This window comes from Triticum urartu, chromosome 7, assembly GCF_003073215.2.
Source record: "Triticum urartu cultivar G1812 chromosome 7, Tu2.1, whole genome shotgun sequence".
Classification (NCBI taxonomy): domain Eukaryota; kingdom Viridiplantae; phylum Streptophyta; class Magnoliopsida; order Poales; family Poaceae; genus Triticum; species Triticum urartu.
In genome coordinates this window covers 358,861,991-358,883,579 of record NC_053028.1, presented here as the reverse complement: position 1 = coordinate 358,883,579, position 21,589 = coordinate 358,861,991, and positions in this window count along the sequence as shown.

Below are 21,589 nucleotides of genomic sequence, written 5' to 3'. Positions count from 1 at the left end.
CTATTTCATGATAATATGTGAACTGAAAGAAAGGATCAACTATTTGTTATTTTAGCTGACTTTAATTTCTTATTCTCGTTTAGTTCAAATTCGTATTCTACTTCAGTTCAATTTCTAAAATTTTGTTTAGTGTTATACATACCCGAGACTAGAACTCTTGAATGATTACATTAGATGAGTTAATTAATTAACTATGTTTTCCAACCTCAGGTGCAACCTTGCCAGCAGCATGTTGGCGGTTCATCTATTTCTCTTGTTGCTGCTCCAAGCCGCAACACCTCATGCCGTCATCATATCTACAGGGCCACCGCTCCAACATGTCCCTTGTCGCAGCCCCACCACTCCTTACTAATGCACTCCAACCCGAGGACCTCCAAGATGGAGGTCGCCTCGCAGCCTAGCGATGAGGTAACTCATCTTCCTTGTGCGTCCTTAGCCCACTGTGCACCCTGCTGCCCTCGACCTCCTTCCTCACATGCATTCTACCCCAACTTTTATCTTGATTTTTAGTTTAACTTGTGTGTTCTTTTCAGTGCATTATGCTTTAAATGTGTAGAGTCCTGAGGCAAAATGATACATTTTAGTTTGCTTTGCCGCAAGGGCATTGCTCAAACTTAACTTCTGTCTAAACCTATAACCATCCATTTATAAAATAGATGCTACTTTACTTTGCATGGATCCTGAATAAACAGCATAGGGATGGCTAAACTTATTTGCTTAGTCATCCCTGGTGCCCTTGCTGAATAAACACCACCAGGAATAGAAAGCAAATAGCTTCTATCTAAACTTATTTGCTCTAGTCGCGATTCCCTCCGACGACACCGGCTCCTCCACCCCCATCGCAATGCTCTGGATGTCATCCTGGAATAGCAAGGATGACTTGGTGGTCACCGGGATTCCCTGCAGTGGCCAAATCGTGCTGCTCGTGATCTTTGCCTCCGTTAGCTCCAATTTGCCGGAGCAATCAATCCAGAGGAGGAGGTGTAGCCGGTCCACCCAATCTCCAACGTCTTATTCCACCTCCAAAAAAAATTCTTTTTGATTTCTATTCTTCGTCACAGGTTCACTTCTATTACCTCGGTGCAAAAAGTGCCAAAAAGATCAGTTCGGACTTACTAAATGTCCATATTGTACATAGTATTTGCATAGTCTTAAATTTCTGGAAAACAAGCTTCCATACAAAGAAGGTTCAGTACAAGAAAAATGGGTCAGTCAGTTCATCCATATGCAAACCCTCGTAACGAACGTACCCATGGAGTTCCTTCCACAACGCCTCGACCTCCTGTTCAGCCATCGATTCTTGCCATCCACCACGCCATCAGGAACACGATTGGTGAGAAACACCTTCATGCTCCTCCTCTCCTACTCTTTAGTTCACATACTGCCATCCATGAAGGCCATTTTTCTTGTAATCTAGATTTTGATCCAACTAAAAGTTCAGGAGTTCTTCGGGGGACTGCTCATAGATGCAAAAAAGAGACATAGAGAGAGAGATGCAAAAAAGAGACATGGAGAGAGAGGCTACTACAATTCACTTGGGGGATGCTTTGTTGTGCGGGATGGGTGCCTAGTCTGGCAAGGGTTTTCAAGTATAACATGTGTGAAAGTGGCAATTTTCAAAAACTTTAGTAGTTCAAGTACATAAGAAAACATAAGTCCACTCTGTAAAAACAACAGTAGACGCAGAAAGTTCAGTTTTGCCATATACGATTGGTAACGCCGATGTGTTCCTTGGTGGTTTAGATTTCGGCAGTAAACTATGCAAACAATTTAAAAGTACTCAAGTCCAACTTGCAAACTAGTAGTAGTCCTATAGTGCAACATGCATAAAATTCAAAAAAATAGCAAACCTGACTTGAAGCAAATTCGCATCTGGTTGTTTATTTCATAGCTCATCGTTTCTAATATACGCCAATGCTTCTATTCTAATCTAGTTTTTTATTTTGTAGATCACTTTTTCTATATAATGTTAAAAGTCAACTAGATGAAAAATTCTCTGTGTTAGCGATCAGTACTAGTGCTCATCAGTATAGAAAGCATCAGTACTGATCAGTATGACTTAAACCAATACTAGCACTGATTAGTACTTTCTTATGTTAAAGATGAGCAGTAAAAGATACAAGTTGCAGTTCCAGGGTAACCTGTCTCGGATCCTTTTCAGGTTCAGGTAATAAATGTTTGGTATTCTTATATACTTGCATCAGTTCAAACTCGCGGATACAATAAGTTGAGGGAAAACCCATACAAAAGTTCAAAGTTGAGAAACAAGGGTTCTTTGTTTCAATGTTCGCTAGTGTATGCAGATTGCTTTGCATGCATTTCATAGTTGGATGGCTACTGATCTCTATAAAACCTTGGAAGCAGTGCTTGCATTACTAGTCCAACCATACTAGGTAAAACTGAATGTATGTAGCCAATTCAATAACATCATCTCCTTGTGCAAAAAAGTAGTTAAAAAGGTCAAACTGACATCTGCTTTAGAATGTCATCATTTGAAAATCTACATGCCTGAAGTTCAAGGACGGACACCCTAGGTTCTCAAGCAGCAAAGTTATCGCACAAAGTCAAACTTGCTGCTGCACCATCTTCACCATGTCAAACTTGCAGCAGCCAGGGGATCCACAATCGTTGGGAGCTGTCCAAGTCGAGCTAAGACCGCACTACAAGTGTTACTGCGACCACCATCTTCACCCAGTGCTGCACCCATTGAGCACCCACACAGTGAGAATGCCATCTCATTTTTCTTTGAACATTTTCTTTCCGATTCATGCTCACTGATGGATCAACTACTATTCATTTAGTTTGTACTCTCTAAACTGTGGCTAGGGTTCTTCACGCGCTAGCGCCGTTGCCGGCCCTGTACAGCTAAGTCCTTAGCCCACTGCACGCCCTGCTGCCCTCGACCTCCCTCTCACAGGCATGCTACCCCAACTTTCATTTTGATTCTCAGTTCAAGTAGTGTGGTCTTTTCATTGCATTGTGCTTTAAATGTGCAAAATCTTGAGGAAATCCTGAAATATTATGTGTGCAATAAAGGTAATTAAGTGCCTTTAGAAATTCTGACAGTCCATCCCAGACTAAGCAAAGAATACATGTTAGTGTTTGTTTTTTAAGAGAATTTAGTATTAGTTTATCAACATTTTGATGCTTTTTCACCATGTGTGCACTTTTTTGTAGTTAAGCATTGATCAATTTCTCAGTTGCAAGTAAAATAATGATCTTGCACTTCATTATAATGCCCTCCCCCTCTGTTTCTCTTCCTCTCTAAATCCCCTTTCTGTCACTAATTTATTTTCTCCCTGAATGCAGCACGAGGGAGGCTGGAGCGACTGCAGATCGGTGACAAGAGCCACTTCAGTTCTGTTGTTCGTGTATTGGAAGTATGTATCCTCTATCCGGGCAGGAGATAGAGGTAATTTCTCCCCTAATGCAACATATTTTGTAAGTGGCCTGAGACCCATCATGTCCTATATATAGATTCAGAGTTTAACACATCAATGGAAGTTTGTTCTAAAAACTGAAATTGTTCTGGATGCACTGATAGATTAGTTGTTAATTATTGTAGTGTTTCGTTCTTGCAGAATAAAAATAAGATGTATGGGTTACTTCTTGGCCCAGCTGAGAGAACCTTCATGTTGAAAAGTATAAAGAAGTTTTGAAGCAATTCCTAGTGTCTTTAGAAGCATTCATGGTTAAAAGCAATGGCAATCTCCTCCGTTCAAGTTGAGCACTGGTCATCGTCCAAGTTCAAAGAGGGTTGTATGCAAGTACAGAAGTTTGTTTTAGTTAGAAAAATGCGGGTTTTTGGACAATATTATGTATGTTTGATTTGCTCAACCTTAGAACTTGGAGATATCCACTCTATTTTTCTATGATGAAGGCACACATGAGATTGTGTGCAATGGTTATCCCCCTATTTTGTTTCTTCAAATGTGTATTTTGTTTCTTATAATGTGTTGTTCCCATGTTCGATGAGGTAAAACAAAGAAAAATAGTGAAAATATCATCCAAGACTTGTCCGGTAGAAAGTGTGGAGAAGAAAACATAAGTTTTTAAAACAAGGGAATGGTACAAATATAAGTCCGTTCAACTATATAACCATGCAGGTATGATGGCGATGACGCCGTCAGTAAGGATGAGAAGGAAAATTTAAAACTCAAACAAAAAGAGCTTTGAGTGATTATTTTTTGAGAAGTACAAACTCTCTAGTACCATAAGTTTGAATATTATTGTGCAAAAGGTACAAAAAATGAATGCCCAGAAGAAAAGAACACTTACTGATAGAAAAAATACCTTGTGAAAGTTTAGAGCATAAAAAGGTCAAGCAGAAAGAATGAAGTGCAGAACTTTGATGCAAAAGAAAATTTTGAATTTCAAAAAGAAACACATAAAATATTTTCTTTTATAGTTAGTACAAAGTTGAGACACTTATTTTGGGACGGAGGGAGTATAAAGCAGTTTTGAAGTAATTCCAAGTGTCTTTAGAAGCATTCATGGTTAAAAAGCAACGACAAAGTCCTCCGTTCGAGTTGAGCACTGGTCATCATCCAAGTTGAGCACTAGGTGCTGTCCAGGTTCAAAGAGGGTTGTATGCAAGTACATAAGTTTGTTTTGGTGATAAAAATGCGGGGTTTTGACAATATTCTGTATGATTCATTTATTCAACCTTAGAACTTGGTGATATTCGGTCATGATGAAGGCACACATGAAGTCATGTGCAATGGTTACCCCCTAGTGCTTCAAAGATTCGTATTTTGTCCTCAGAATCAGTACAATGAAATAATAGTATTAGTACAAACGCTCGAATTCATCAGTTCAACAATACTAACACGATGGCGTGATGAACTGCTAAAAAGAATAATGTCCCCCTCATAAAAATATAATGTAACATCCCAAAATTCTAAAATTTGGAATGTTATAATAAATAGATAGATTTGATTGATTGTTTGATTGATTGTCTGAAAGTGAGTGAATTCGAAACTTTTGAATGTTAAATGAGAGGGAATAAAAGGACTTTCCCAAACTTTCATATTTGCTTTCTGATCTCCATGAATTCAAATGCTTTTCAAACACAAAACCCTAGAGAGAAGATGATATGACTTCTTCCATTTAAAAATGAAAAGGGTGTTTTAAAATAATTGAATTTCATTTGGAAATATTCCAATCCTAAAACTTTATGCGACTCAATGATTTTCACGAGAGAAGATAAAATGACTTCTTCAAATTATATGAAATATGAGTTGGGAGTTTCAAAGAATTAAATTCAAAGTTCTTTTGAATTTATTTTCAATTTGGAATGTTAGATCATCATGCATATCTTATTTTCTTGCATTTTGGTCGATCCTAGAAATTTCACGCAACTCAAGGACCTTCGGAGAGAGTTGGAGATCTCGTTATTTTCTTATTTGAGAGTTTTCTCGAATTGGAAAAGAGGATCATTTGATTTATTTATTTCATCTTCAATTATTTTTCCGATGTCAAAATATGAGAGAGGGAATAATATGACTTCCCAAATTTAGGAAAAATGAAGATTTAATAAATAGATCAAGTTTTGGTTTTGCCGGAGTTTTATTTGCATTTTATTCGGATAGGGAAAAATGCGTGTTTTCAAAAATTGCATTTTAGGCCCGAAGAAAAGTTCATTTTGTTCGGCTCATTTTTAGGAGTCTGGGAAAATATACTTTAGATTTTTCGGAGTTCGTTTAGTTCTCTTTTTGTTTTTTTTTCTGCGCGCGAAATCTGTTAAAAAAAGGAGAAAAAAATCCTCAGTGCCTTGGGCCAAAGGCCCAAGCCGCCACCGGCCAAGGCCAGGAGGCCATCGCGCGAGCGCCCAGGCTCCAGGGAGCCGCCGCCGTTGTCTTTTGGAAGTCCTAGTAGGACTTTTGTCCTACTCCCGTTTATTTCGTTTCTTTTTCTAGATCTTTCCTACTCCTATTCCAATTCCTTGATCCCTCCTTCAAGTAAACCCTCCCCTCCCCAATATAAATACCCAAGCACCCCCCCTCTAAACATCAAATCAAAACCCCTCTCTCCACCACCCAAGCCGCGCCTCTCACCCGCGCCGCGCCCTGCGTCACCCGCCGCCGCCGCGCCTTGCCTACACCACCGCCGCCCCTCACCCGCGTCGCGCCCTGCGTCACCCGCCGCCGCCGCTCCTTGCCTACACTGCCGCCGCCCAACGCCGCCGCCGCCGGAGCCCCTCACCGGAGACCTCGCCGGAGGTACCGCGCTGCGTCTCTTCTCTTTTCCTCGGATCGTTTTCTTCTTATCGTTCCGATTCTTTTCTTCTCAACCGTTCCGTTTTCTAGATCGGTTTTCCGTTTCTTTCTCGGTTTTCTTCTCCGAAACCCTAGATCGGATTCGTTTTCTTTTCCGATTTAGTTGCCTTTGGACCGTTCGCCGGACCGTTCGTCCTAACGAACGTGATCACCGGATTCTTCTAGGTTAACAAACGTCCGTTCGTTTAACCGTTCTTCTTTTTCTTCTCGTCGGATTTATTCCGCGATCGCGATCTCAGATCCGATCTTCTTTCTAGTTTATCTTCTCGCTCGTTTATCGGAATCGGGTGATTCAAGTGCCTGGAGTTTCGTTTCGAAACCGCCGTTCCGTCTAATCAACTTAAACAAGTTTTTGCTAATGTAAAATTTTGACGTAGTTTCAACTTTCTAGAACCGAGTTGTTTCTTCCGCCGTTTGTTTTCGGTTTCTTTGTTCGGTTCTTTCCTTCTTTGCAACCGGAGTTCTTAAGTTGAACTTTCTGATTCGTTCTCTTGTTCGAGTTTTACTTGTGCATTAGATGAGTACTTATTGTGTGGTTACTATTGTTTGCTTACGATAGATTGACCGGAGTGTGACGAGTAGATCTATCAAGAGTTTTGAGTGCGAATCATCTTCATCAACCTTGCAGGCAAGTTCACACTTTGATCATACCTTTTCTACAACCCAGTTTTATTGCATTAGATCAATCCTCTCACATTGCATGATTAGGATCTAATTAAACTGTGGGATGGGAAGTAGATGAGGTAGTACCTATTACCTGTTTATTATCAAACCTTTGGGAGTTACTTCTACGTTTGCTTATTATGCCATGCTATGCTAATAGACGTGGATTGGGTGAGTGATATCCATGACAGATGTGAGCTGATAATTTTAATGGTTTATCTAAGGTGGCAACTTAAACACACATCTGGGTGGATTGAGGCACCTGATGTCTATCAGGACTTGCCTGTTTTTTTGGACCGCCACCCAGGCTCAAAGGGATCATAAGATCTTTCATGCTAGAAACTTCCGTGTGCAGCCACATGCTACTATGGGCTCTGGCATAGTTGACTAAGTTGTGCGAACTCTTACGGGGTGGACTAGCAGATGTAGGGGTTGTAGGTGGTACGGTCTACCCCACATGTAAGGTGCTAGCGCTTCTGAAAGACTATGTCTCGGTCATCCGTTTCTCAAACACCATGTAGTGCGAGAAAACAAACGGAGGTGATCGAGTCATGTGGGGAAAAGTGCACAAACCTCTGCAGAGTGTACAAACTAATCATGATTAGCCGTGTCCCCGGTTATGGACAACTTGAGTATCTAGTACTTGAATATCATGTGAATCTCAACATGTTACTTCTAATTAATGTTGTTGGGTTTTAATTATTTTTAATTGGGATTGAGAATGCTGTCAACCATTCTCAATGTTCAACAACCACCATGATAGTTAAATAAATTTATTCCTTTGCAGTAGGGAAAAATTGGCTTTACGCAAAAACCTTATAACCATAGAGCTTTTCCACCAGCCAAATATGCATGTAGTGATAGCCATTGTTCATCATTCTCTATGGTGTGAATTTGCCAGTACATTCAATGTACTGACCCGTTTCGGGCTGCAACGTCTTATGTTGCAGGTTTCTTACGACGAGTAAGTGATACATTAGGGTTACGATTTCTACACTCAACTTTGCCGTTGGTGTTGATGGAAATCCACAACCTTGTTGCTTCCGCTATTTGGATTGAGGTAATAGTATTTACGTTACTTTATACATGTGATTTACCTCTGTTATAAATCCTTCGAGTACTGTGTGGTGTCAGCATACTGATCCAGGGATGACATCGTAAGCACAGAGACTTGACCCATTCGGGTCGGGTCGCTACAAGATGGTATCAGAGCACATGTTGACTGTAGGACGTGACCCTAGAAACTGGCAAGCCCATAGGAAAGATTTTTCTCTACAACTTTCCCTTTCAAAAATATCTTTTACCTCTCTTCTCTTCTGAGCTTATTCAAAAATTCCCTTTTAGTGAGACCATACCCCTTTCCCTTTTGACCACACGAAGATTCGACTGATGAGACCACTCCAAGAAGTACAGGATATCAGACAACTAAGACCACTTCGGAATGAAGAGGATTTTACCATACATTATGATAATGGAAACTACAGCTGTGAAGACTCTGAAGACTAGGAGAATTGGAGGCTCTGAAGAATCCCCAGATTTATATGACCTAGGACGGCTACCCTTATGGAGCTTGGTAGACTATGGAAGTTGTCAATACCCGAGATCAAGGTGTATTGGAGAAAGACCAAAACATGGAGCATAGAACTCAAGGATTTGTCGAGGAAAACCCTAAGGCAGGAGATATCAACTATGGAGAGATAGCTCATGGAAATGATAAGAGCAGAAACATGGTTATCCGTGATGTCATCACCCGCCAATGCTATTGTCACCGTGCTGAGTTAAGGATGCAAGTCTTCATAATGGATTTGATGGAAGAAGGCTGATGGAGCACCTATCATAAGATGAAGTTTTAGCCCTAGCCGGTGTATCACCAGGATCTGGAGTAGTACGTCAAGAAGTTTAAAATGGAGCTCCAGGAAGTCGTATTAGACAAGGAAGTATTTCAGGATCCTGAAGATGAGAGTAGCCAAGCTGGAGGAGCAAAACCTCTAGATACCGAAGATTTGTCGGGAACTTAAGGACAGTATGACCATGGTTCATGAGAAGGATGTTGAAACCAGAAGTTTGAAATGCAACTCCAGAATATTACAGGATGTCACGAGAGACTTCGCGTCAACAGAGTTGATCCGGCAAAAGGACTTGAGAAGGACAAGCACGATCGGAAGAAGCCATTGGAGGCATGAACAAGGCTTGAAGAGTTTGGCAACGTTGACCATTAGAAGACCAAACCCCTATTATATACCTACGTTAGATGCGACGATTGTGAGCTGTCATTTGTTTGTTGTTTTTCTGATAGCCACAATAAAATCTATCTTTTCAAAACCATTGTTTGTATTGTGTGTATCCCTCTCTATCCCTCTTATCTCACCCCAAAACCCTTGGACCCAATAGAGTATGAATGGAGATGAGCTCGTATTTTCGGGACCGATGAGTCAATTGGAGACGGACCGATGGATTCAGAACATGGAGGATCATATGGAGAACAACCCTATAGTCGGAAAGGATATGACCCAGCATGTTCTTTAATGCTTTGAAAGAGGTGCTGCTACTTGGTGGAGGATATACCAAATCATCAATGGATGGCAAGGAGTAACCACTTGGAAAGAATTTAAGTTGACTTTGCTAAAGTCACAGTTTGTGTCCCAGAAGTTGAAGCCTTATGGAAAGGACATGAAGAAACCTTGTGCATGCAAGATTTGTGGAGAAATAGGACACACCCATAAAGAACACAAGGATGAATTCCCTAATTGTGGAGGAAGTCACCCAGTTGAAGAATGCCCAGCTAGGCAGATCACTTGTTTCTTGTGTGAAGGGACTACCCACTATCCTGCTCAGTGTCACATTTACCCCTTGGTACAAAGAACCATCCAGCAGAAGGAAGAAGCAATGAAAGGAGCTCATATGGAAAGTTTAGAAGAACCTGTGATGAAGAAAGAGGTGGAGGACACACCCAAAGAAGAACTAAGTAAACCCTGCACCAAGTCATGCTATTCATGTGGAGAAGAAGGACACATCTCCCAGAATTGTATGAATGGGGATCTAGTAGAATTCCCGACAGAGGAAGTAGAATATGACTCACAGGAAATAGAAGCCCTGATTGGAATGGAAAAGTCCAGAAAGAGAAGTAGATTGGATTCCGGGAAGGATCTGAGTCATGTCACCTGTTACAGGTGCAAGGAGTCAGGGCACTACCTCCACAGTTGCCCAAAAAGGAAGCCAAGAACCCCAGGAGGCTATATAATCACAAGGAAACCTCGAAACTTGTCAGAAGTAATATGTTTCCATTGTAATGAAGCAGGGCCCTTTGCCAGAGAATGCCCCAAGGAGAAGGAAACTTGTGCTAGATAGTTGAGTTTGCAACAAAAGAAATGGAGTAGTAGAAGTGAGAACATTTTCTTTTGTATTGAGGTGTTGAGTTGAGACTGGTAATGGAAAAGCAAGAGATTGTAATCATTGGAGAGTGAATAAAGTAGCATCGTTGGTACTGATATGGATTTTATGAGTTGTTACTCTATGAAGAAGAATTTTGACCATTTTGAGGATGAGAGAAATATGGTCTATGGAAGATTTGTGCATTTTAAGGGTGGTAGTACCCTGTAATGGATTTCGGACAAAATGAATACGAGTTTTGTCTTGATACCCCAAGAGTATTGGGGATGAAGTTGGAGACCGACAGTTGTTTGGACCAAATGTGATCAAAGGAGTCAAAGAGAATGTTAAGTTGATTCGAGATAGACTGAAGGTAGCTCAATCCAGGTAGAAGAGTTATGTAGACTCAAAAACTCAAGGAGGTAGTCTATGAAATTGGAGACAGAGCATGTCTTCATGTGTTCCCTCTGCGAGAAGTTAAACGAATTGGAGTTAAGGAACAGTTAGCCCCGAGATTTGTAGGACCATACCGAGTTTTGGAGCGTATGGGAGAAGTGTCCTACAAGTTTGAGTTACCCGAAGGACTGTCAGGAGTTCATGATGTGTTTCACGGTTCCCAGTTGAAGAAGTGCCATGCAGAGATGGCCAATATTCCCCTGTAAGGACGCTTGACCGCGGAAAGGATAATGATGTTCCACGAAGTGGAATATGGACTTCATAAGTATAAGTTTTATCTCGTTATGAGGGATATCCCACAAGGATGAAGAGATGAATTACTATTGGATATAAAGGAGGTATGATGTTGGAAATATGGATCAATGGAAAATTCCATGATGAGTCTGAGTAATCATGTCCTAGTTTGATGCCAATAGAAGGAAGGAAGACAGTACAATTGGATGGATTTAAGTATACTGGGAAAGCTGGAAGTTGGATGTTGGATTAGAGATCCGCTACCCCGATGAAGAGTTCAAGGTTTGCAAGTGATGAGATGTGCCATAACCCACAGGCCCCAAGACCTTCCAAGAAGCAAGCACACTCTTGCTAAAGGAAAAACCCTGGAAGAGGATATGCCCTTATCGATAGACGATCTTATAGGAGTAACGCAAAACCTGAGAGTTGTGAAGGAACGATAGATGGTTGTTTGGCTTGCAGAATCTATGGATTTATCCGAACTTGGTTCGTCGACAAGAGAAATTCTGCAATGCTTGTGAGGATGACCGAGTGTTAGAATGCGAGATTCGCTAAACCGTATACAAGGTAATGATTTGGGTGTGGGATGGATTGATCACCATACCGACTTACTCTTATTATTCGCCTTGCTATATGGGATGGTAAATCTAAGTGACTTACCTATAGTAGAGAGACGGCGATATTAAACCTCGTTTAAACCTTAGAATGGTATAAGTATTTTTCCCTTGTACACGGCAGCTTGGCCAACCGTAGGTTATACGGTGAGGATCACCCAGACCCATTTCCTGCAGGAGAAACCATAAATTGTTGACCACCATGAGATATCGATAGTTGTTTAGTTTTGGCGCCCGACCCGTCAGCTAAGAAGACCCAGTCTTGGAATAACCTTACCAGGATGAAAGTACAGAAGAGTTGAGGAAAAGGTTATGCCACTACTGGAAGAGCCCGGATAAGGAATTATCCTGAAGATCTAAGAAGACCGACACTGTTAACAATATGGATGAAGTATATGAGTTTCGATGGAACAGTAACCATGCCTCTAAGGGTGGTAGCACCCCAGACCCCGGAGACGATCGATGAATTTTGAGGAGACCCCCAAACCCTAACCTTTTCTTGCTAGCCTCTCCGAATCTCGAGGAGGAGATTCATTTTAAGGGTGGTAGGTTTGTAACATCCCAAAATTCTAAAATTTGGAATGTTATAATAAATAGATAGATTTGATTCATTGTTTGATTGATTGTCTGAAAGTGAGTGAATTCGAAACTTTTGAAAGTTAAATGAGAGGGAATAAAAGGACTTTCCCAAACTTTCATATTTGCTTTCTGATCTCCATGAATTCAAATGCTTTTCAAACACAAAACCCTAGAGAGAAGATGACATGACTTCTTCCATTTAAAAATGAAAAGGGTGTTTTAAAATAATTGAATTTCATTTGGAAATATTCCAATCCTGAAACTTTATGCGACTCAATGATTTTCATGAGAGAAGATAAAATGACTTCTTCAAATTATATGAAATATGAGTTGGGAGTTTCAAAGAATTAAATTCAAAGTTCTTTTGAATTTATTTTCAATTTGGAATGTTAGATCATCATGCATATCTTATTTTCTTGCATTTTGGTCGATCCTAGAAATTTCACGCAACTCAAGGACCTTCGGAGAGAGTTGGAGATTTCGCTATTTTCTTATTTGAGAGTTTTCTCGAATTGGAAAAGAGGATCATTTGATTTATTTATTTCATCTTCAATTATTTTTCCGACGTCAAAATATGAGAGAGGGAATAATATGACTTTCCCAAATTTAGGAAAAATGAAGATTTAATAAATAGATCAAGTTTTGGTTTTGCCAGAGTTTTATTTTCATTTTATTCGGATAGGGAAAAATGCGTGTTTTCAAAAATTGCATTTTAGGCCCGGAGAAAAGTTCATTTTGTTCGGCTCATTTTTAGGAGTCGGGGAAAATTTACTTTAGATTTTTCGGAGTTCGTTTAGTTCTCTTTTTGTTTTTTTTTGCGTGCGAAATCTGTTAAAAAAAGGAAAAAATTCCTCAGCGCCTTGGGCCAACGGCCCAAGCCGCCGCCGGCCAAGGCCAGGAGGCCATCGCGCGAGCGCCCAGGCTCCAGGGAGCCGCCGCCGTTGTCTTTTGGAAGTCCTAGTAGGACTTTTGTCCTACTCCCGTTTATTCCGTTTCTTTTTCTAGATCTTTCCTACTCCTATTCCAATTCCTTGATCCCTCCTTCAAGTAAACCCTCCCCTCCCCAATATAAATACCCAAGCACCCCCCCTCTAAACATCAAATCAAAACCCCTCTCTCCACCACCCAAGCCGCGCCTCTCACCCGCGCCGCGCCCTGCGTCACCTGCCGCCGCCGCGCCTTGCCTACACCGCCGCCGCCCCTCACCCACGCCGCGCCCTGCGTCACCCGCCGCCGCCGCGCCTTGCCTACACCGCCGCCGCCCAACGCCGCCGCCGCCGGAGCCCCTCACCGGAGACCTCGCCGGAGGTACCGCGCCGCGTCTCTTCTCTTTTCCTCGGATCGTTTTCTTCTAATCGTTCCGATTCTTTTCTTCTCAACCGTTCCGTTTTCTAGATCGGTTTTCCGTTTCTTTCTTAGTTTTCTTCTCCGAAACCCTAGATCGGATTCGTTTTCTTTTCCGATTTAGTTGCCTTTGGACCGTTCGCCGGACCGTTCGTCCTAACGAACGTGATCACCGGATTCTTCTAGGTTAACGAACGTCCGTTCGTTTAACCGTTCTTCTTTTTCTTCTCGTCGGATTTATTCCGCGATCGCGATCTCAGATTCGATCTTCTTTCTAGTTTATCTTCTCGCTCGTTTATCGGAATCAGGTGATTCAAGCGCCTGGAGTTTCGTTTCGAAACCGCCGTTCCGTCTAATCAACTTAAACAAGTTTTTGCTACTTTAAAATTTTGACGTAGTTTCAACTTGCTAGAACCGAGTTGTTTCTTCCACCGTTTGTTTTCGGTTTCTTTGTTCGGTTCTTTCCTTCTTTGCAACCGGAGTTCTTAAGTTGAACTTTCTGATTCGTTCTCTTGTTCGAGTTTTACTTGTGCATTAGATGAGTACTTATTGTGTGGTTACTATTGTTTGCTTACGATAGATTGACCGGAGTGTGACGAGTAGATCTATCAAGAGTTTTGAGTGCGAATCATCTTCATCAACCTTGCAGGCAAGTTCACACTTTGATCATACCTTTTCTACAACCCAGTTTTATTGCATTAGATCAATCCTCTCACATTGCATGATTAGGATCTAATTAAACTGTGGGATGGGAAGTAGATGAGGTAGTACCTATTACCTGTTTATTATCAAACCTTTGGGAGTTACTTCTACGTTTGCTTATTATGCCATGCTATGCCATGCTATGCTATGCTAGTATGCGGGTTACACAAGCTGAGCAAAATCAGAGGCATAATTTGTTCCATACAAAGGGAGTTGTGAAAGAATGTTCTGTTTGCGTCATCATAGATGGAGGGAGCTGCAATAACTTGGCTAGCATGGAGATGGTGGAGAAGCTATCTCTCACCACAAGACCCCATCAACATCCTTACTACATCCAATGGTTCAACAACAGCGGCAAGGTTAAGGTAACATGTACTGTTCATGTGCATTTTAGTATCTCTACATATGCTGATTATGTTGATTGTGATGTGGTACCTATGCAAGCATGTTCCTTATTACTTGGTAGACCATGGCAATTTGATAGAAATTCTGTACACGATGGTACAAACAATCAGTATACTCTTGTTCATCAGGATAAAAATATTACTTTGCTTCCTATAACTCCTGATTCCATTTTGAAAGATGATATTAGTAGAGCTAATAAAGCAAAACAGGAGAAAACTAAGAGTGAAAATCAGATTGTGGCAAAATAATTTGAGCAACAAATGAAGCCTAATAATAAACCATCTAGTGTTGCTTCTGAAATTAAATTGAAAAGTGCATGTTTACTTGCCACCAAATTTGATATTGATGATCTAGATTTTAGCAAATCTGTTTGCTATGCTTTTGTGTGCAAAGAGGCATTATTTTCATTCGAGGACGTGCCTTCCTCTTTGCCTCCTGCTGTCACTAACTGTAACTCCCCGAGACCGATGCTCGCGAAGACTTCCATATGTTCCGGGTTTCGCCGTGTGTTTCATTTGTGCCTCCCCTTTTATTTTTGCATTGCATCATGTCATCATGCCATCATCTCATAAATCTTTTGCATCTCATCTAAATAAATTGTGTGGATCTTTGATCCATTTAAACCAAGGGAATTCACATGGTGATTCTATTTATAACATATCCTCCCGATATTAGGGATCTATATTAAATATTCCATTAGTGGGGATTTAACCATAACACACCTGCAATATTCCCTATGCCTTTTCTACTTCAAGTTTCACCTCCAAACCTTGGCAACAATTCTTTATCTCCTTTATCGAGGCTCCTCTAAAAATCCAAACATTTTTTGACCTTCCTTTTACCTAGTCCGAGTTCAAACCCATTTGAATTAAATTCAAATGAGTTTGAATTTATACCTTTCGTTTATGCCACTTCTAATTTTCTTGGGTCAAACTTATTTTTGTGAGTCCAAGAAAATTAACCGCATGTCCAAATTCCTCTTCCAACCTTCTCTTCTCTCCTTTTTTCCTTTCTTCTACTTCTCTGTTTTTTTAGAAGAAAGAGGAGAGAGAAGAGAGCTAGCTGGGCCTCCCTACTGTTGCACCAGCCGCAACCTGTAGCTAGGCCGGCCCATTCGGCCTAAGGCCAAGGCCCAGTCTTTCCCCTGTTAACCCTAGGCCGAACCCCTCTCATCTCCCTCGATCCCTTCCCTCGTCTCCCTCGCGCCGCCAGAGACAGCGAGCGCTGCTGCCTCGCCCTCTCCCCATTGAACCCTTCCACTGGCTCACACATCACAGAGAGAGCAGCGCCCGACCTCCTGCTCTGTTGGCCCCGCGCTCGGGTCTCCTCCTCCCCGTTCGTCCTTCTCGCTGGGAGCCCAAGCCCCGCTGGACCCCCTCGCCCTCGCCGCTCAGCACCGGCGCCACCCTGCTGCTTCGTCCCTGCACCACCAGACCTCCTCCGTGCCGACCCACCTCCATGGCCGCTGAGCCACCGCCTTGCGCCGTCCGTTCGTCGCCTCTGACGTAGGAGCCTCGCGCCTGACCCCCTCGTCGAGGCCCTGGATGCCCGCGACCCCACCTTCTCATCGAGCCTCGCGCCTGCTCCTTTCTCCTCCTCGCTGCTGCTCTGCTCCGCACCAGCCTCAACCTCCTTCCCTACGCGTGAGATGTGCTCCTCCATCAGCCACCTCGCGCCGACTCCTTCTCCCTCATGCCCGAAGCCTTGCCGCTGCCTGCGTCCGTCTACCACTTGCAGCCGCCGGAGCAGGACCTCCTCGGCGTGGCTCTGCCTCTGCTAGCAGCCTCCTGTTGCCTGTCATCTCCATGGCCTTGAGCAGCCTAAGCCGCCGGGCATTCTGGCCCGTGCACATCACCGTTGACCCGAGGAGACCACCGCCAAGTCCAAGGACTATCCCCGAAGATTTTGGACGCGCCAAGTTCCTCTTCGAAAGTACTACGTCTACATGATGACACGCCAAGTACATCGAACCGTGTACAACTACTGTCACCGAAGACCGTCGAGTCAACATCTACCCACGTCATGTATTTGACCAAGTTCGATGACGACCTCCGAAGAACTCGGATTCGCCAAGTTTTCACTACCGTCGCCGTGGGTCCGACAAGTTCGCGAGTACGACTACTTCCCACGACGACCTTGTACCACTACCATCGCAAGAACCCAGACCGGTAGTCCGAAGACCTAAAGTACCACGACTACCCTCGAGGACATAGGTTCCATCAAGTTCAACTACACCATGTGTACGACTGCCGCCGCCGTGATTTTCGACAAGACGTCGTGAGCCTATAATTCCACTACCGCTCCGATGATCGCCGATGAACGAAAGGATGACTATTTCGACTACCGTTGCGAGAACAACTACTTCAACTATGGCCCGTGTACGCCTACTTCCCTCTACGAACTCGTTCCACCCGAAACGCATGCTTCGAAGGTATACCACCGATACGACGCCGGTGGGTGAATGCTTGCGATGCATGAGTTGGACCGTGTGTTGCTCCGTGTCCGAGTTGTTCATTGCACGAAGCCCCTCTTTTGCCTTGCCGACGTCATGTGGGAACCCGGAATCCGGGAGCACCCCATCTTCTTGCATGACACACTCGCACCCATTTCCTTTTGCACCGGTATCCCCGTGAGCTACCGGATCATCGAAATGTTGCCGCGGCATCATTTCCATTTCGTCGATGTGGCACCCCTTTCTTTCTACCATGGTGATAAATGCTCTCATCACGCTCATGTCAACTTTTAATAAAACTTGCATAAAACTTGAACATGTCATCTGCATCATGTTAACAACATTAAGATGTTTAAATTGTTGTTTGCTTAAATTGCTAAATGCATATGGGGATTTACCGAATTGGCTGTTTGTTATATCCAGCCCCATTTAAATTGCTTAGATTGTGTAGTTTACTTTTGCTTTCCCTCTTGCCATGTTTAATAACATTTAACCTTGTTGGGTACCTAAATGTGGGAGAACTAAATAATTGATGTGGCGTTCCGTCAATATGCAACTCGTTGCATATTGAGCTCCACTTAATTTGTAGTGTTGTTTGTTGCACTTTGCCATGCCATGCTTCATTAAACCGGACATGCATCATACTTGGTTGTGCATCATGCCATGTTGATGTGATGGTTGTTTACTACGTTGCTTGCTTCTTTCCGGGTTGCTTCTCTCGTTAGCTTCGGTTTCGTTCCGGAGTTGTGAGGATCCGTTCGACTACGTCCGGTTTGTCTTCTTCATGGACTCGTTCTTCTTCCTTGCGGGATCTCAGGCAAGATGACCATACCCTCGAAATCACTTCTATCTTTGCTTGCTAGTTGCTCGCTCTATTGCTATGCCTATGCTGCGATACCTACCACTTGCTATATCATGCCCCCCATATTGCCATGTCAACCCTCTAACCCACCTTGTCCTAGCAAACCGTTGTTTGGCTACGTTACCGCTTTGCTCAGCCCCTCTTATAGCGTTGCTAGTTGCAGGTGAAGATGGAGTTTGTTCCATGTTGGAACATGGATATTTTGTTGGGATATAACAATATATCTTATTTAATTAATGCATCTATATACTTCGTAAAGGGTGGAAGGCTCGGCCTTATGCCTGGTGTTTTGTTCCACTCTTGCCGCCCAAGTTTCCGTCATATCGGTGTTATGTTCCTTGATTTTGCGTTCCTCACACGGTTGGGTTATAATGGGAACCCCTTGACAGTTCACTTTGAATAAAACTCCTCCAGCAAGGCCCAACCTTGGTTTTACCATTTCCCACCTAAGCCTTTTTCCCTTGGGTTCTGCAGACTCGAGGGTCATCTTTATTTTAAACCCCCGGGCCAGTGCTCCTCTGAGTGTTGGTCCAAACTAGAGCACCGTGCAGGGCCATCCCTTGGAAACTTGGGTTACGTTGGCTCCTGTACGCTTAGCTTATCCGGTGTGCCCTGAGAACGAGATATGTGCAGCTCCTATCGGGATTTGTCGGCACAGCGGGTGGTCTTGCTGGTCTTGTTTTACCATTGTTGAAATGTCTTGTAACCGGGATTCCGAGTCTGATCAGGTCTTCCTGGGAGAAGGAATATCCTTCGTTGATCGTGAGATCTTGTGATGGGCTAAGTTGGGACACCCCTACAGGGTTTTGAACTTTCGAAAGCCGTGCCCACGGTTATGGGTAGATGGGAATTCGTTAATGTCCGGTTGTAGAGAACTTGAAACTTAACTTAATTAAAATGCATCGACCGCGTATGTAGCCGTGATGGTCTCTTTCCGGCGGAGTCCGGGAAGTGAACACGGTGTTGGAGTTATGCTTGAACGTAAGTAGTTTCAGGATCACTTCTTGATCATTTCTAGTTCACGACCGTGCATTGCTTTCTCTTCTCGCTCTCATTTGCGTAAGTTAGCCACCATATATGCTTAGTGCTTGCTGCAGCTCCACCTCACTACCTTTTCCTACCCATGAGCTTAAATTGTCTTGATCGCGAGGGTGTGAGATTCCTGAGTCCCCGTGACTCACAGATTACTTCCAAAACCAGTTGCAGGTGCCGATGATACCGTGCAGGTGACGCAACCGAGCTCAAGGAGGAGCTCGACGAAGATCATGTTCGTTGTGTTGTTTCATTTCCAGTCGATCAGTAGTGGAGCCTAGTTGGGGTGATCGGGGATCTTTTGCATTAGGGGTTTTCTTTCTTAATTTCGTTCCGTAGTCAGACCTTGATTGTATTCTGGATGATGTAATGCTATTTTCATTTATTGTGTGAAGTGGCGATTGTAAGCCAACTCTGTACCTCTTTCTTGTTTAGTACATGGGATGTGTAAAGATTACCCCTCTTGCGACATGCCTACAATGCGGTTATGCCTCTAAGTCGTGCTCCGACACATGGGAGATATAGCCGCATCGTGGGTGTTACACTAATATTTTGCAGGAGTTCGCTGACGTCTTTCCACAAGACGTGCCACCGGGATTACCACCTATTCGAGGGATTGAGCATCAAATTGACTTAATTCCCGGTGCATCATTACCCAACCATGCACCATACCGTACCAATCCAGAGGAGACGAAGGAGATCATGCATCAAGTACAAGAGCTGCTCGACAAAGGTTATATACGTGAATCCCTTAGTCCTTGTGTTGTTCCTATCATTTTAGTGTTGAAAAAGGATGGTACGTCGTGTATGTGCGTTGATTGTAGAGGCATTAATAATATTACTATTCGTTATCGTCATCCTAGGCTAGATGATATGCTTGATGAATTGAGTGGCTCTACAATATTCTCCAAAGTTGATTTGCATAGTGGATATCATCAAATTCGTATGAAATTGGGAGATGAATGGAAAACAGCATTTAAAACTAAGTTTGGATTATATGAGTGGTTAGTCATGCCTTTTGGGTTAACTAATGCACCTAGTACTTTCATGAGATTAATGAACGAAGTTTTACGTGCTTTCATTGGACGATTTGTGGTAGTTCACTTTGATGACATATTGATTTATAACAAATATTTGGAGGAACATTTGGAACATTTACGTGTTGTTTTTATTGCTCTACGAGATGCACGTTTGTTTGGTAACCTTGGAAAGTGCACCTTTTGCACCGACCGAGTATCTTTTCTTGGCTATGTTGTTACTCCACATGGAATCGAAGTTGATAAAGCCAAGATTGAAGCTATTGAGAATTGGCCGTAGCCCAAAACAGTCACACAAGTGAGGAGTTTCCTTGGCCTCGCTGGTTTCTATAGGTGTTTTGTGAGAGATTTCAGCACCATTGCTTCACCTCTCAACGAGCTTACAAAGAAGGATGTGCCTTTTGTTTGGGGTACCGCACAGGAAGAAGCCTTCACGGTATTGAAAGAAAAGTTGACACATGCTCCTTTACTCCAACTTCCTGATTTTAATAAGACTTTTGAGCTTTAATATGATGCTAGTGGAATTGGATTAGGAGGTGTGTTATTACAAGATGGCAAACTTGTTGCATACTTTTCTGAAAAATTGATTGGGCCTAGTCTGAACTATTCTACTTATAATAAAGAATTATATGCTCTTGTACGGACCTTAGAAACATGGCAACATTATTTATGGCCCAAGGAATTTGTTATACATTCTGATCATGAATCTTTGAAACACATTAGAAGTCAAGCAAAACTGAACCGTAGACATGCTAAATTGGCTGAATTCATTGAGACTTGCCCTTATGTCATTAAACACAAGAAGGGTAAAGAAAATGTTATTGTTGATGCATTGTCTCGTCGTTATACTATGCTTTCACAACTTGACTTCAAAATATTTGGTTTGGAGACCATCAAAGATCAATATGTGCATGATGCTGAATTTAAAGATGTTTTGCAGAATTGAAAGGAAGGGAGAACTTGGAACAAGTTTGTTCTTAACAATGGATTTATGTTTTGTGCTAACAAGCTATGCATTCTAGCTAGCTCCGTTCGTCTTTTGTTGTTGCAGGACGCGCATGGAGGAGGATTAATGGGACACTTTGGCGTCAAGAAGACGCAGGATATACTTGCTACACATTTATTTTGGCCAAAGATGAGACGGGATGTTGAGCGTTTTGTTGCTCGCTGCACTACATGTCAAAAAGCTAAGTCACGACTCAATCCTCATGGTTTATATATGCCTTTGCTTGTACCTAGTGTTCCTTGGGAGGATATATCTATGGACTTTGTTTTAGGTTTACCTCGAACAAAGAAGGGGAGGGATAGCATATTTGTTGTCGTGGATAGGTTCTCGAAAATGGCACACTTTATACCATGTCATAAAAGCGATGATGTTGTTAATGTTGCTGATTTGTTCTTTCGTGAAATTATTCGCTTGCATGGTGTGCCAAATACTATTGTTTCAGATCGTGATACTAAATTTCTTAGCCACTTTTGGAGATGTTTATGGGCTAAGTTGGGGACTAAACTTCTTTTTAGTACTACTTGTGATGTAGGGTGGAACCCTAATCCGTCGATCT